We start from the raw sequence: 16,812 nt of genomic DNA, 5'->3' as shown, positions 1-16,812 counted from the left end.
ATATGGGCACTGGTTCAAGTCCTGGCTGCTCCACTTCTGATCCAGCTCTCTGGTATGGCCTGGGAAAGCAGTACAAGATGGTTCAAGTCCTTGGGCCCCTGCACCAGCATGGGAGACCCAGAGGAGGCTCCTGGCTTTGGATCGGTGCAGCTCCGGCCATGTGGCCAATTAGGAAGTGAGCCAGCAGATGGAAGACCTCTCTCTCTCTCTGCCTCTCCTTCTCTTTGTGTGTAACTATGGCTTTCAAATAAATAAATAAATCTTAAAAAAAAGATTGGGTCCACTCAGAAAAAAAATTGACTTTTTTTTTAAAGATTTATTTATTTATTTAAAGTCAGTTACACAGAGAGAGAAGGAGAGGCAGAGAGAGAGAGAGAGAGGTCTTCCATCTGAAGTAGGCAGGCATACAGGCTAAAACTGATTAGATTTGTGAACTGGAAGACCACGCCTTCGCCACACCGCTGTGTGACCTCATGCCCCTACCTGATGCCTTCACCACACCCCTGTGTGGCTTCATTCCCCTACCTGGCCACACCTGGGTGCCCACCAGCCAATCAAGGTAATTAACCACTCCCCTTCGGAAGTGGGTTAAAAGCCGGGACACGGTGTGGCCCCGCCTTCTCTTCTTCCCTGGCCTCTTGCCAAGAGGGGGCTGGCTGTAGCCCCGTGCCTCCATGGCGCATGGCCCTCATGTGCCCTGGCTCCCTGGCCTAGATACTCATCCAAGTGGTTGGTTCCTGGTGCTCAGTATGAACCCCCGTTCACCTCTCTCTCTTAAATAAAGCTCTCACTCTCCTATGCATCTTTCTCACTAAATGAAAGCTTAAAATGTACCATGCTGCCTCGTTTATCTGTGCCGGTATTTAGAATTCTTCTCTAAATATTAGGCAAGAACCCTCTCGGGCTTATTAATATTGGGGATTTATTAATAAGCTCATGGTGAAATCGTAAGACGCCCCAAATTCCTGTAGCACATGTGGCACCCCAGATAGCACTTCTGGGGAACTTAAAGGGCCACATTTCAGTGTAGATTTTAGGGGGTCATGTCTGATTTCATATGGCAACCACGAAGGGACTTAAAATATGAAATTTTTAAGGGATTTATAATTTTTAAGAAGGGATTGATTTTTAAGAAATTTTAAAACTAGGCAGCATGGTGGGAGTGAACTTCCTATGGCTTCTGACCCTATCTCTCTGCCTGTATGCTTTTCCTCCTGCATGTGGGTTGGTTCACTCCCCAGATGGCCACAACTGCCAGAGCTGCGCCAATTGAAGCCAGGAGGCAGGAGATTCCTCCGGTCTCCCATGTGGGTGCAGGGGCCCAAGGACTTTCCCAGGCCACAGCAGAGAGCTGGATCGGAAGTGGAGCACCCAGGACTCAAACTGGCACCCATATGGGATGTCAGCACTACAGGCAGCAGCCTTACCCACTATGTCACATCACCAGCCCCAGTATCCCAGAGATACTGGGAGAGCTCAACCTTATTTATTCCTTTAGGCATCCATTATTGTATTACCATATCTAAGCTTCTGTCTCTTGGCCTCTACCCAGGAGGCAAAAGAGCAACATAGTCCATATGCTTTCTTTTTTTTTTTTTTTTTTTTTTTTTTGACAGGCAGAGTGGACAGTGGGAGAGAGAGACAGAGGGAAAGGTCTTCCTTTGCCGTTGGTTTACCCTCCAATGGCCGCCGCGGCCGGCGCACCCCGCTGATCCGAAGCATATGCTTTCTGTAGCAACCCAGTCTCCTCCTGGGTGTTGAACATTGACTGTGGGTTTCAGCTAAAATACACTCATTACCTGTTGTACTCAAATAACACGTGCCAGTGACAATCTGGAGCGGGACCATCTCTGACTGATTGAACTAATTCATAAGTACCACACGCTAAAGTGGTCCATGATTCCTATTGAACTGCAATGGGAAATGGACATATGCAAATACAAGAACAACTTTGTCATAACACATTTTCCATTAGGGAAAGCAACGTGGTACATAACCTAAAGTATAGACATAAGGTATAAAATAATGAGGGGGCAGGCAGTTAGCCTAGTGGTTGAGACAACCATATCCCACATCAGAGTACCTGGGATTGATTCTTGGCTCCCCATTCCAGTTCCCTGCCAGTGCAGACACTGAGGGACAGAGGTGATGGCTCAAGTAATTGGATCCCTGCCACTCATGTGGGAGACCTGGATGGAGTTCACAGTTGCTGGCTCTAGCCCAGCCTAGGCTATTGGAGAACGAACCAGCTGGGAGTTCTGTGTGTCTCTGTGTTTGTCCATTCTCGCTGTCTTTCTATATTCTCAACCTCTCAGATAAATACATAAATAAATTTTTAAATAAATAAGTAAAATCATGAGATCATTGCCACTTCCACTGAGTTACACACATGAGTCAAAGAGATGGGACTTTCGTCAACTCCCAGAGGCAATGAATAAGGCTCTTTGTAATAAACTTCTCTCTGGAAGAAGAAAAATTATTAACAAAAGAAGCTCCCTGCTATGGCACAGGCATGAATTCGTAGTGAAATTACTTTCTCATATTTCATCCTAATTGGCTTCACCTTTTGGGGAAAAAGTAGAAAAAATTTATATACTATTTATATTTTATTACGCTTTGGATCATTTTTATTATTTTAGATATAGATATTTAAAAGGAACCCAGAAGAAAACAATGAGGAAAAAATTAGCTCAATACACATTGATTAAGATTTCATCCAATTTGTGTTTTTCTGGCTGTAAACCAAGGTAATATTACCAGGAGACATAAAAAGTCCCTGTTTCCAAGAGATCTCTAGAGAAATTACATCAGTTCTCTGGACATGAGTAGGAGAGAGGGTGTGCAATTGAGAGGGCTGTGACTCAGTGGCAACCCAAAGTTTCATCAGCTTAGATGACTATGATAATACACGAGCGTGTCTGAAATAAGGATTCCTTCTCTCTGTGTCACTCTGTATAGTGATATGCCTTTTACCACATGGGGAAGAGCCTCACCGAAAACCCTGAAAATTCAGTGATGGTAATGTGAGACTCAGGAGCTTGTGCAGTGCTTAGAAACACCTTCCCTGACCCTCCTCTGCAGCTAGTCTACAGTGAAACCTCAAAACCAAGCTGTATCAGCAAGGAGTTGGGGTGGAGGGTGGAATGGCAGGGAGGGAAGGTCACTCAACCATTATCTGCTGTTTCTTGACTTATGACAACACCTGTGTGACTGCAAAGCACAATGTCTCTCCAAGAGCCTATCATGGTTATTGGGCACAAGGAGAAAGCAGTATCTAGTTCATTGTCTTAGCACTTATCTCCACCAAAGGCCATCTGGATACTGTGATGGTGTGGCTACCATAGCAACAAAAGTGGTGTATTCCACAAAGGAGTGATTTGTGAATACTTGTTGAATAAGGTCATAGGAACCTCGACCTCACTCTTTTCCTATTTAACCACAGCCTTGACCCTAAGATGCCCTGCTAGCTGGAAGAATTTCAGTGGACTATGTCTGAAAATAAAACAACACCTTAAAGAACCCCAGACTGTCAAATAAAATCAGGAAATGTTGGGGAAGCTTAAAATGGTACAGTAATAACTTTTCCAGGCCCCCAAAGCAATCTGAGAGGCCTCAGGAGAACTATGGGCTGCAGGATTATCACCCAATATTTTAGTTAAGTGAATGGGAAAATAAAATGTGGTATTATGAAGGTAATGGAATGTGATTCAGCTTTCTCATTACTTCAAAGAAAGAAATTCTAACATAGTACGGACGTAACTTTGAGAGCATTATATTAAGTGAAATAGCTCACTCACAAAAGGACAGATACTGTATGATTTCACTTTCATGAGGTACCTACACTAGTCAAATTCACAGAGACAGAAAGTGGAATTATGACTGCCTTGGGCTTCAGAAGAGGTGAATGGAAAGATACTGTTAAATATGCAGAGTTTCAGTTTTGCACCATGAAATATTCTGGAGATAGAAGGTGGTGATGGTTGCCCAACAATATGAATGTACTTCATACCATTGAACTATACACTGCAAATAGTTGATGACAAATTTTGCTATGTGTTTTTACCACTGTTAAAAGTAAAAATTTTAGTGAGATCCATTTGCATGGGAATCTTTGTAGGACATTATAAAATGTAGGTAAAATCAGTCCCTACCTCTATGAAAGTTAACTATTTTCCTTTTTTAAAATTTATTTATTATTTATTTGAAATGTAGAGTTATAGAGAGAGGGAGAAACAGATTTTCCATCTGCCAGTTTACTTCCTAAATGGCTGCAACAGCCAGGAAGGGAGCCTAGAACTCCAAGCCAGTCTCCCACATGGGTGGCAGAGGCCCATGCACTTGGGCCATCTCCCACTGCTTTCCCAGACACATTAGCAAGGAGCTGGATTGGAAGTGTAGCAGCTGGGACCCAAACAAGTACCCATATGGGATGCCAGCATTGAAGGTGGCAGCTTAACTAGCTGCACCATAACACTGGACCAAGATTTACTATTTTCACTTCATTAGGTAGACGTGACTTCATGTGGGAATTCAAAGAGGAGGCTCAGAAAGTTGAGAGAATCTGATCATTCTATGTAAAAGTTAAAGCAAAGAAGAGGGAAAAAGAGAAGAAGGAGGAAGAAGGGGAAAAGGAAGATTCTGATTGTGGCACTCATCTTTTACACAAATCCACTCCCACAAGTTTCCCCCAACCCACACTTATATACCTGGCTTTGGCCTGAAGATACAATGCAGCCAGGCTGCAATCTGCCTTCCAATCTACTTTCCCAGAACTGTCTTACATTAGTCACTCCAGTCATTCCCACCCAATTAGCCTTACACATTCCTGTCTCCTGTATTCATTCAGAATCTGAGTTGGAGCAATTCAGGCAACTGTTCACCAGATGCCTGGATCCCCTCTTCTTGGTTCTTCTTAAAGTTGGGCTGACATTTTGCTAAGTTGAACTTTCAGTCACTTTTCCTAGTTGGAAAAAAAGTTATTTTAAAAAATATTCTCAAGGTAAATAGAAAATAGAAGACAGAAATATAATTTAAACTCAAAGTTAAATTCTTCTCACTTACTAATTATATTAATTATATTTTGAAATAGTATCTAATTCTAATTGTAAAGAATTAAATCTCCAGTGATCTCAGTTGAATTCCCCATCTCCAAAAATGTGTCTAGAAAGAAGTCCTTACATAAGCATATAATGTTTCTTTGGAAGTAAAGGCATAGTGCTGTGAGCAAGGCAGGGCATCAGGAAAGGACAAAGTTCAGAAATGCCAACACCCAAGCATGTGCACTGTCCAAATCTCATCATCATCCCATTCAGTGTGACTGAAGACTCAGCACACTCACTCTTGCCTTCCATCAAGCCCCAGGCACTGTGACACCTTCTTGGAGTACACAGCAGCCCCATCTCAAATCCCATCTCCTTTGGATCTTCAATCAGGACCTACCCTAAGCACTAACCCCGCCCTATAAAACAGATGATCCCAGCCTGGGTGGGGGCGATTCTCTCTATTGAGGTTGCCTACACTCACATCTCAGCGTGTGCTTTCTCTCTGCCTTTCAATAAATCCTGCTCATCTCTTCACCTTGATCTCTGTTTCCTGGTCGTATTCATACATATGGGAAGACAATAACTTGGACTAAGTCTAGTTGGGAGTCTCTCTGAGCCCAGCCAGGGCTCTTGATCCCCACAACAATGGGTAATTTCATATTCTGTCTTTGTTATTTGTATTTTCTAATTTTTATTTACTTAGGGTTATTTCCTCAATAAATGAACAAAGCATGTGTAGATAATGTTTATACACATAAATGAATAGAATTGAGATGGCAATTTGTTGCCAAGGATGTAAAAATATGCAATAGAACAAAAATGAATTAATTTTTAAAAGTAGTTGAATAAATGGGTTTCGTGTGCTTAAACAAATGGAAAGCTGCGATTGATAATGACTTTATTTCCAAGAAAAAGAGATTTGTCTTAATGGGATAAAAGCCAAACCATAATACATAAATTTGATGTTGGAGTTACAGAGCACAAAGGGCTTTTGTCATTTTTTCCTTTTCTTGAGTCTCCACCCAAATCATCAGTTCAGCACTTGTTTACTCTAGGATTTATTCTATGTCAAGCATTGCTAAACTTTGGGTAGGAATTCTAAGATGAGTAAGGCCTGGTCCTTGCCCTGGAGACATTCAAATTTATCCTATCCTACCAGAGTACTGTAGTAGGCAGCCAATGGTAGACTGGTGTCTCTTAGAAGGGGTTTATAAAAAGACTAACATTGTTCCATGGTCTTTCCACACCTCCTACTCACTGATGTACCCAAAAAGGAAAACCCAGAAGTCCTTTTGTGTTGGCACTCTAACTTCTGAAATTACTGGGTTAGCTGTATTCCATTCTGTTTTGGCATCTTTTTCCTGAGCTTAAGTACTGGTAGCCAGGGCACCCCCCCTCCTCAAGGAAATACTCAACATTCTCATAGCAAAGTGACGTCCTAACAGTAGGGATTCCATTTTAGAGTACCCGAGACTTCATCTTGAGAAAGCACCCTCCCACAGTGAGACTATGGTCTGAAACTAACTATGGTCTAAAACTAAGACAATAACAGTACACTACATCCCACTTGGCAAAACATAGAAATCCCCTAGCATCATTGCTCAAGCTTAAAACAGATAGGCTACACCTGGATTAATGTTAAGATTGTAATCTGTCTATGTTCCACATATGATTTAGGTTGGTACCTGGACTAATGTTAAAATTCTAATTGATATTGTCAATACTAGAATGTAAAAATGAAGAGATTGAAGAAATGCCAGAAACAGAATTCAAAAATTGATTGTAGGATTACTTAGAAGTAATCAGAAGCAAATACATGAAGTAAATAAATCTGTACATGCCAGAAAGAAAATTTTTTTCATGAATTTGAGATTTTTTTAAGAGAAATTAAAATTTTCATTGGAAAGAATAAAAATTAAATCCATTTATTTATAAGAATAAAAATCCAATAAAAATTTTATTGTAAAGAAGAAGTCGATAGAACAAATAAAAAATGCGGCGGAAAGCCTTTACAACAGAATCAGTGAAGCAGCAGAAACAATATCCAAGTTAGAAGACAAATTGCTGGAAATTTTAGTCAGACAAAAGAAGAAGAAGAAGAAGAAGAAGAAGAAGAAGAAGAAGAAGAAGAAGAAGAAGAAGAAAGAAGAAGAAGAAGAAGAAATTAGAAAACTAAAAAACATTGTTGGAAATCTATGGGATACCATCAAACACCCAACATATGGGTCATGGGAAGAGAGAATGGATTAGAAGTCCTTTTTAGTGAAATAATTACAGAAACCTCCCCAGTTTGGAGACAGAAAGGGACATCCAAGTACAAGAAGCACATAGAACTCCTAATAGATATGACTAGAAGAGATCTTTACCACAACATTATAGCCAGACTCTCCATAGTAAAACATAAAGATTATAAAATGTACACAAGAAAAATGCCAGTCTATTTACAAAGGATTTCCAAATAGACTCACAGCTGACTTACCAGAAATGCCACAGGCAAGGAGAGAACGACGTGATATATTTCAAGTCTTAAGAGAAAAAAACTAAACCCAGAATACTGTAACCTGCAAAGTTCTCATTTATGAATAAAGGGCATATAAAGACCTTCCATAACAAACATATTGAAAGAATTTCTTACCACTCATCTAGCCTTACAAAAGATGTTCAAGGATATGCTGCACACAGAACCACAGAAACATGCTCATCACAATGAAAGGTCAAAGCAGAAACTCTTCCAGTAAAGGTACAAAGGAAATCCAAAATAAACAACAGGTATATTTATGGAAAAATGGCAGGGCCAAGTCATTACTTATCAATAGTCACCTTGAATGTAAATGACTTCAATTCTCCAGTTAAAAGACACAGACTGGCTGAATGGGAAAAAAAAAATCTATTTGCTGCCTACAGGAAACACATCTCACCAACAAAGATACATGCAGACTTAAAGTGAAAGTATCAAAAAAGATATTCCATGCCAACAGAAACCAAAAAAGAGCTGGTATAGCTATCCCAATATCAGAAAAAATAGACTTTAACACAAAAACAGTTGGGCATTATGTAATGATTAAGGGATCAATTCAACAGAAAGATTTACTATAATAAATGTATGCACACTTAATTACAGGGCACCTAGTTATTTAAATAAAATGTTGATGGATCTAGAGGGAGATATAGACTCATACAATAACAATGGAAGACTTCAGTACCCCACTTTCAGCAATGCAGAGAACAACCAGATACAAAATCAACAAGTAAACAACAGTTAATCGACGCTATAGACCAAATGGACCTAATGGATATCTACAAAACTTTTTATTCTACAGTTGCAGAATACACATTCTTCTCACTAGTGCATGGAACTTTCTCTAGGATAGACCACAGGCCAGGTCATAAAGCATGTCTCAGCACATTCACATGCATCTTCTCTGACCGCAATGGAATGAAGCTGGAAATCTACAACTCAAGAGTCTCTAGAGCACACAAAAACACATGGAACCTGAACAGTCTGCTTCTGAATGAACAGAGGTCATAGAAGAAATGAAAAAACTGTTGATTAATAGGTTTTTTTATACTATTTGTTGAAGTCTTTACTTAGTATAGAGTTAATCTTCTGTGTATAAAGTTAATTGAAAATAGATATTAGTAAAAAATAAGAATGGGAATAGGAGAGGGAGAAGGAAGAAGGGTAGGGGGTGGGGAGGAGGTTGGGTAGGAAGAATCACTATCACAGTGTTCCTAAAGTTGTATTTATGAAATGCTTTAAGTTTGTATACCTTAGATAAAAGGTTTCTGGGGGAAAAACAAATCTAGTCACAGAAACATATACAACACTTACCATTTCTATAAGGTCCAAAATCAAGTAACATTACATGATATCCATATATCGGGTTTTTTAAAAAAGATTTATTTATTTGAAAGAGTTACACAGAGAGGAGAGGCAGAGAGAGAGGGAAAGAGAGAGAGAGAGAAAGAGAGAGAGAGAGAGGTCTTCCATCCACTGGTTCACTCCCTAACTGGCCACAACAGCTGGAGCTGGGCTGATCTGAAGCCAGGCGCCAGGAGCTTCCTCTGAGTCTCCCACACACGGGTATAGGGGCCCAAGGACTTGGGCCATCTTCCACTGCTTTCCCAGGCCATAGCAGAGAGCTGGATCAGAAGTGGAGCAGCCGGGACTCAAACAGGCGCCCATATGGGATGCTGGCACTGAAGGCAGTGGCTTTACCCACCACAACACCGGCCCCATCTTCATATATTATTTAGTAATGTTTACATTGTGATAAAATGGTTAGGTTAGGAAACAAAAAAGTTAAACAGAAATCATGTGCATGTTTCTTGGCAAGAGGTAGAGAAATGAAATAAGGTAGAAACACAAAATAGATACAGATACTGGTAATATTCTAATTCTTAAGTATGAGTGGTGATTCATATGGGTGTTTTATTAAGAACTACAAAGTGTATTTTGGTTTATGCATTAAAATACACCTAATGACAAGGGAAAAAAAGATCCTACCTCTTTTTTAAAAAAAAATATTTATTTATTCGAAAAGCAGAGTGGCAGAGAGAGAGGGAGGCAGAGAGAGACAGAGAGAGAGAGAAAGAGAGAGAGGTATCTTCCATCCACTGGTTCACTCCCCAAATGCCCACACAGGCAAGTTAGGCCAAGTCAAAGCCAGAAGTCAGGAACTCCATCTGAGTTTCCATGTGGGTGGCAGAAACTCAAGTACTTGGGTTACCATCCACTTTCTCCCAGGTGCACTGGCAGGAAGCTGTATTGGACATAGAATAGACAAGACTCAAACCAGGCACTCCAAGATGGGATGTGGGTGTCCCAAGAAGCAGCTTCACTCCTGTACCACAACACCCACTACTGTCCTTCCTCTTAATAGTACTATAACGAAATAAAAAATAAAAAGAATAGTGCTATAATGAAAACTAAATTTCAACATGAGTTTTGGGGGATAAGCATTCAAACCATAGCAGAATATTGCCTGAAAAGGAGCATGAGGATGAATTTTGCCAAAATTCATTGAATTCAAACATATAGTGTCTATGCATTTTATTGTTTATAATTAACATCTCCATACACATAATAATAATAAAGAAAAATAAAAATAAACTTTTAAGGAGTAATTCAGTATTGCTTCTTAGAAACAGAAGTTGTAATATCAACATCCTGAACTTATCTACTCAAACAAAACAAATCAGTCTGTCATCATGTTCTCCCAACCCAAGAACCTAGACATGGTAGAAAAATAAACAAGAGTGATGCTGAATCATCAGAGAAAAGAAATTAAAAACGTAACCAGCTGACCTCAGTGGGCTTTTACTGCAGCCACACATCACTGGAAATCCCTTACAGAGGAACTCTGTGGTTTTGCTTTACTCACAGGCTTAGTGGTTAATCTGTAGGAGGAACTACAAGACAGTCACTAAAAGTATGAAAGACCTAATAATAATAATTTTTTACCTTCAAAAAAAATGTAACCAGTTTGCATGACATCATGTCTGGCTAAAATATAGAGATGGAAAAAGGAGCCCCATTTCTCACCAGTCAAAAGTAAACCTAAGATTAGTCAACTAATAAGTAGAACATAATGCTATTTTTCTGTAACTTTTTCATAGGAAAAAAAATGAGATCTTTGTATAAAGACTTCCAAAATCAGGATGATAATTTGTGAGCCCTAAATCTTGAAGAAATGATACTTTATTTTATTTTCTAAAAGCTTTATTTATTTATTTGAAAGTCAGAATTACAGAGAGAGGTAGACAGAGAGAAAGGTCTTCTATCCTCTGGTTCATTCCCCAGATGGCCGCAACAGCCAGAGCTGCGCTGATCCGAAGCCAGGAGCCAGGAGCTTCTTCCGGGTCTCCCACGTGGGTGCAGGGACCCAAGGACTTGGGCCATCTTCTACTGTTTTCCCAGGCCACAGCAGAGAGCTGGATTGGAAGAGGAGCAGCCAGGTCTCAAACCGGCGCCCATATGGGATGCCAGCGCTTCAGGCCAGGGCGTTAACCCGCTGTGCCATAGCACCGGCCCCATGACACTTTATTTTAGTGAACTACCGAATCACTTATGGGAAAAAGTCATTCTTAACTATTTCTCTTTCTCCTCCTATGTTTGTTTTCATAACTATTTCAATAATAAGAATTATAGTAGTAGTATTAAAGACCTGTATTAACAGCTATTTCCAGTTTATCAACTTTTTTGAAAAAAAAAAATCAAGTTGTAAACTTCTATTCCAAACAAAAAATGAAGTTCTTAGGAATCTCAGCTTGACCAGATAGGAAACGATTTTAAGACTTTCATGGTGCATTGAGGAAAACTAAGTTTTTTTTAAAAACACACATTTGTCATTACCAAAAAAATAAAAACATCTTTAGATGAAAATAACAAATACCCATGCTGCATAGGTAATGCAGATATTTCCAATAATCTGTTCAGTAGGAAAAAAGCAAACACGTAAGTTCTTCAGCTGAAATCTTTAGTTAATTTCCTATTGCAGGGATTTCATATTCGCTTCCTCTTGTTGGATGACTAAACCAGATGATGGTAGAGATGGTAGGTGGCATTTACGCAGCTCCACCCTGCTCAGCCTCCTGGGCGAACAAATTCTCAGCTAGCAGATTCACTGCCTTTATCTTTTCCCTGTCTTGCGGTTTAGGGTTATCTGGACATCTGTGTGTGTAACTGAAGTTGTGGCAATACCAACACTAAGGTGGGTCTCATCTCCTGGATTTTCCTTATCCTCTTCATTGACGTTCTCTGGGCGGTCTTTAGCAAGGAGGACCCCTGCTGAATCATGGCCTATAACCCCAATACGTACCCTGTCTCATGTGTCTACTTTGCTCTCCTCCAACCTGGCTGTCAGCACCTCTCACCCCTTCTTCCTGCACAGGAAGGATGGAATACTGGGGTTCACACCCCTAGGGTCTCCACATGGAGTAAGGTGGGCATTTCACCTGCAGTGTGGTGGGTAGGGTTGGGCCTGGTCCCTCCTTTTCCCCACTTACACTATTCTGGAAGCTGTGCTGGTAATGGCATGAATGGAACGTATAAAGATGACGGTCCTCTGCATATTTGCTGCCTGTAACAGTCGCTGCCTCCTCACCCTTTTCTCCTTCAACAACCTCAGACTGCACAGTCTCCATCATCTCCTACACTGTGAAGGTACTTCCTGAGGTTATTCTTCCCTACGCAGTCTGGTGTGCAAATATATCTTCCTTAATATCATTCCTGCTGATGAAACCAGACCCATTTCTTTTTTCTTCTTCCTTTTTTTTTTTTTTCCCACAGGCAGAGTGGACAGTGAGAGAGAGAGACAGACAGACAGTAAGGTTTTCCTTTACCATTGATTCACCCCTCAATGGCCGCTGCGGCCAGAGCACTGCGCTGATCCTAAGCCAAGAACCAGGTGCTTCTCCTGGTCTGCCATGCAGGGCCCAAGCACTTGGGCCATCCTCCACTGCACTCCCGGGGCCACAGCAGAGAGCTGGCCTGGGAGAGGGGCAACCGGGACAGAATCCAGCCCCCCAACTGGGACTAGACCTGGGGGTGCTGGTGCCGCAGGTGGAGGATTAGCCTATTGAGCCGCAGCGCCGGCCCAGACCCATTTCTTACACTGAATCATTTTACTGTTCCCAAAACCTTCCTTGCAGATAAACTACGCCCACCTAAAAATCACATTGCTAAACAACAGACGAACATGGGGCCGGCACTGTGCCAGAGTAGGTTAAGCCTCTGCCTATGGCTTTGGCATCCCATATTGGCACTGGTTCGTGTCCTGGCTGCTCCTCTTCTGATCTTGCTCTCTGCTTACAGGCAGGGAAAGGAGAGGAAAATGGCCCTAGTGCTTGGGCCCCTGTACCTGCATGGGAGACTCAGAAGAAGCTCTTGGCTCCTGGCTTCCAATAGGCCCAGCTCCAGCTATTGCAGCCATTTGGAAAGTGAACCAGTGGATGGAAGATCTTTCTTTCCATCTCTCCCTCTCACTGTCTGTAACTCTACTTCTCAAATAAATAAATAATTTTTTTTAATTTTTAAAAAGAATAAAAGAGCAAATAGTAAGGGGAAACTAGTGCCACAGTTGTCTCCTGGCTCCTAAAAATACAGAAGCTCCGTAAGATGTTTCCTTTGGAAAAAAAAAATCACCACTTACATTGATAATAGAATGCGAGGACTTTGGGCTACAATTCATATATGGCAAAGTACACATATTCTTCTTCTCATTGTAACCCAATGTAACCCAAAATCTTACTGAAAATCAGAAAGTAAAAATGCAACAATTCATAAGCACAGAGAGAATGAGAGAAAAGATACTAGCAGTCAAGAGATGTCAACAAAACAAAATTATGATGACCAACTTAGCAGACTAGAGGAAGCTGAAACTAAATGTTTGCAACAGGGATGAGGGTGGCAAAACCAAGATTTAGTTGCCAAACTCTCCAAAGGGCCAGAATTATGACTACAAGTTATCTCTGAATGCCTGAAGCAGATGAGGCTGAGAACAAGAGGAGGGGTTGATGAGTCACATAAAAGTAATTCAACCACAGACCCTCCTCCCCACTCAGCACAGTCACAAAACACCCCCACTCCTCTGCAGAAGGCTAGGAATTATTACCAGGGAAAGTCACCACCAAAATCTCCCGGCTTAGGAATACCAGGAACATATGGCGCATGACCGGGGCAATTCACTGGCAGCACAGACTGGAGGCGAAAGTGTGCATTCTAAACAAACAATGAGATTCACCAACCCACAGCTCCCAGAGCCCTCTGCCACCACCATCCTGGAAAGAAATCGAAGGATTCCTTGCTGCAGAAAGTGACCGGCCCCAGAAAGGAAGGCTAACAAATACTGGCCAGAAACAGCCTGATCCCTGACTTTGCTATCAACTCTACCACTGGCTGCATCTCAGATCCGCAGAGCTTGCATTGCCCAGGGTCAGCTAACATTTGAGGAAAGCCCCAGGCTGGAAAGAAAAACAATTGGTTTGTGCAACCTTGCAAAGAGAGAAAAAATAGGTTATATATAAAATATTAGAGACTATAATAACAGTCTTCACAATGAAATAGGAACAATGCCCTCATAATTTTGAGGAAAAATATTCAAACATACAGAATTGTATGCCCATGAAAACCACCAATCATGAATAAATAAATTTTATTTATTTATTTATTTGAAAGACACACTTACAGAGATAGATAGAGAGATACAGAGAGAGTAAGAGAGACTCTCTGTCCATTGGTTCACTCCCCAAATGGCCACAATGGCTAAAACTGGGCCAGGCAGAAGCCTGGAGCCCAGAGCCTCATTTGGGTCTATTCATGGGTGGCAGGAGCCCAGGTACTTGGGTCACCATCTGCTGCCTTCTCACGTACATTAGCAAGGACTGAATCAGCAGTGGACAGCCGGGACTCAAACCAGCATCCACATGGGATGCCCGTGTCATCCCAGATAGCAGCCCAACACGTTACATTTTAAAAGTAACATTCTTCTTCCTTCTTTCCCTCCTATCTCCCTCTCTCCCTCCCTTCAATCCTTCCTTCTTTTCTTCCTTCCTTCCTTTCTTCTTTCTCCCCCCCGCCTTCTTTCTTCCTGCTCCCTCCCATTTATTCAAAGCTCAGAGCCACAAAGAGAGAGGGAGAGATACAGAGAGAGAGGGAGAGATCTTCCATCTGCTGGTTCACTCCCCAGTTGGCTGTAACAGCCTGGGGCTGGGCCAGGCCAAAGCCCGGAGCCAGGAGCTTCTTCCCAGTCTTCCACGAGGGTGCAAGGATCCAGGCACTTGAACAATCCTCCACTGCTCCCAGGCACATTAGCAGAGAGCTGGATTGGAAGTGGAACAGCCAGGACTTGAACTGGCACGCATATGGATGCTGGTGACACAGGCTGCACCTTAATGTCACAATGCCAGCCCCAGTTGATTTCTAAACAAGATTGAAGTTTAGGTCTTGGCTCATTTTTTGCCTGTCGGTGTTCCAGCACCATTTATTATAAATCTACTCTTCCTCAAACTGAATTTCTAACTTGCCTTTGCAAAAAATTAATTGGGCCACATTTGTGTGGTCTGCTTCTGTGTTCTCAATCTGTTCTATTGATCTGTATGTCTATCCTTCTGCAAATACTACACTGTCTTGATCACTGTAGCCATAACATAGGCCTTAATATCAGATACAGTGATTCCTCCGTGCTATTAATCTTTTTCAAGACTGTCCTAGTCTCTGAAACTTTCCATATAATTTTAGAACAGACTTGCCCAGCCCTTTCTGTTGTAGGCATTTGGGGAGTGGGTGAATCAGCAGATGGAGGATTTCTCTCTCTCTCTCTCTCTCTCTCTCTTTCTCTGCTCTGCCTTCCAAATAACATAAACAAATTTTAAAAATCTTAAGTCACAGCCAGGTATGGAAGAATACACACATATGTTAGCAGTGGTATTGGGATGGGATTGGAGAGAATGCAGATCGGAAGTCTTTCAGCTTTCACCTTACATATTTCTGTATTGCTTGAAATTAGACAGAGCGAGAGCGAGAGCGAGAGCGAGAGAGAGAGAGAGGAGAGAGCTCTTTCTTCCACTGGAGATCTTCCATCTACTGGTTCATTCCCCAGATGGCCACTACAGCTGGGGCTGCACCAGGCTGAAGCCAGGGGCCAGGAATGCTGCTCAGGTCTCCCTCACAAGGACAGCAGGCACATCATCCTCTGCTTCCCAGGTGAATTAGCAGGAAGCTAGACCGGAAGCAGAGGATCCAGGACTGGAACTGGCCCTCCAATGTGAGATGCCGCGGGCTCAAGCAGCAGCTTAACCCGCTGCACCACAATATAGGTACCAAAATTACTTTTAGAATAAAATTGTTATGTGTATTTTTAAATTACTTACAATGTTTTCAGATGTATGAGGTACGGGATGCATATTAATTAATGCCAACATCAAGTAACTCTTACTCTTAGGCCATAAGTCAAATTGAACTTAATTGATTTAATTGAGGGTATAGAAATGTTATAATACAGGCAGCCTAAAAATTTAACTTTTCACCTAATTTATTATACTCTTTTAGATTTATGCTGTTTTTTAGGGATTGTACCCAAATATTACTAAACAACTCCCTTGGTATTTTAGATAAAGGCAAATCTGGTCCTCATTAGTGAGTCATTCCTTCTGGCTCTGATGAAACAAACATGGGATTTCAGAGGCATAGAAATGGACCATTGACCCACACTTAGATAGTAAACAGGAGAGATTATAAAGTTCTTCCATTGTTTTCATATGCAGAAGATGCTGTTAATCCATTCCTTCTGAGGAATGGATTTTTTTTTAAGATTTATTTATTAATTTGAAAGATAGCATCACAGAAAGGTAGAGGTAGAGAGAGATTTTCCACCAGTTGGTTCTCTCCCCAGATGGCTGCAACAGCCGAAGCAGAGCTAATCCAAAGCCAGGAGCCAGGAGCTTTATCTAGGTCTCCCACCTGGGCACAGGGGCCCAACTTGAGCTGTCTTTTTCTGCTTTCCCAGGCACATCAGCAGGGAGCTGGATCAGAAATGGAGCAGCTGAGACTTGAACCAGTGCCCATATGGGATGCCAGCACTGCAGGCATTGGCTTTACCCACTATGCCACAGCACACACCCGAGCAATAGATTTTAAACTTATTTTCTGAGGACCTGTTGGATTTGTGTCTCTCCATCCCATACTCAAAACCTCCTGTGACACTTGCAACTTGCATTCCCATGGTTGTAGCGTTCATCTGTCAGGGCTTTTGTTTGCAAGCAACTGAAA

The 16,812-nt window shown here is 41.6% G+C and overlaps 1 long non-coding RNA gene across 4 annotated transcripts in view; it reads left to right on the top strand.

Annotated features, from left to right (window-relative positions):
- LOC127491844 (uncharacterized) overlaps positions 1–16,812 on the top strand; it is a 43,834-nt gene that overhangs the window by 10,725 nt on the left and 16,297 nt on the right. For all 4 annotated transcript variants that reach the window (XR_011387295.1, XR_016230865.1, XR_016230867.1 and 1 more), the window contains exon 2: positions 11,702–11,755. This is a non-coding gene — a long non-coding RNA (uncharacterized LOC127491844). The remainder of the gene's footprint in view (positions 1–11,701; positions 11,756–16,812) is intronic.

The sequence above is a fragment of the Oryctolagus cuniculus genome, chromosome 3 (assembly GCF_051225735.1).
Source record: "Oryctolagus cuniculus isolate XC-2025 breed Fujian yellow rabbit chromosome 3, ASM5122573v1, whole genome shotgun sequence".
Classification (NCBI taxonomy): domain Eukaryota; kingdom Metazoa; phylum Chordata; class Mammalia; order Lagomorpha; family Leporidae; genus Oryctolagus; species Oryctolagus cuniculus.
The sequence above is the reverse complement of the archived record's forward strand: the minus strand, read 5'-3'. Positions and strand labels throughout refer to the sequence as shown.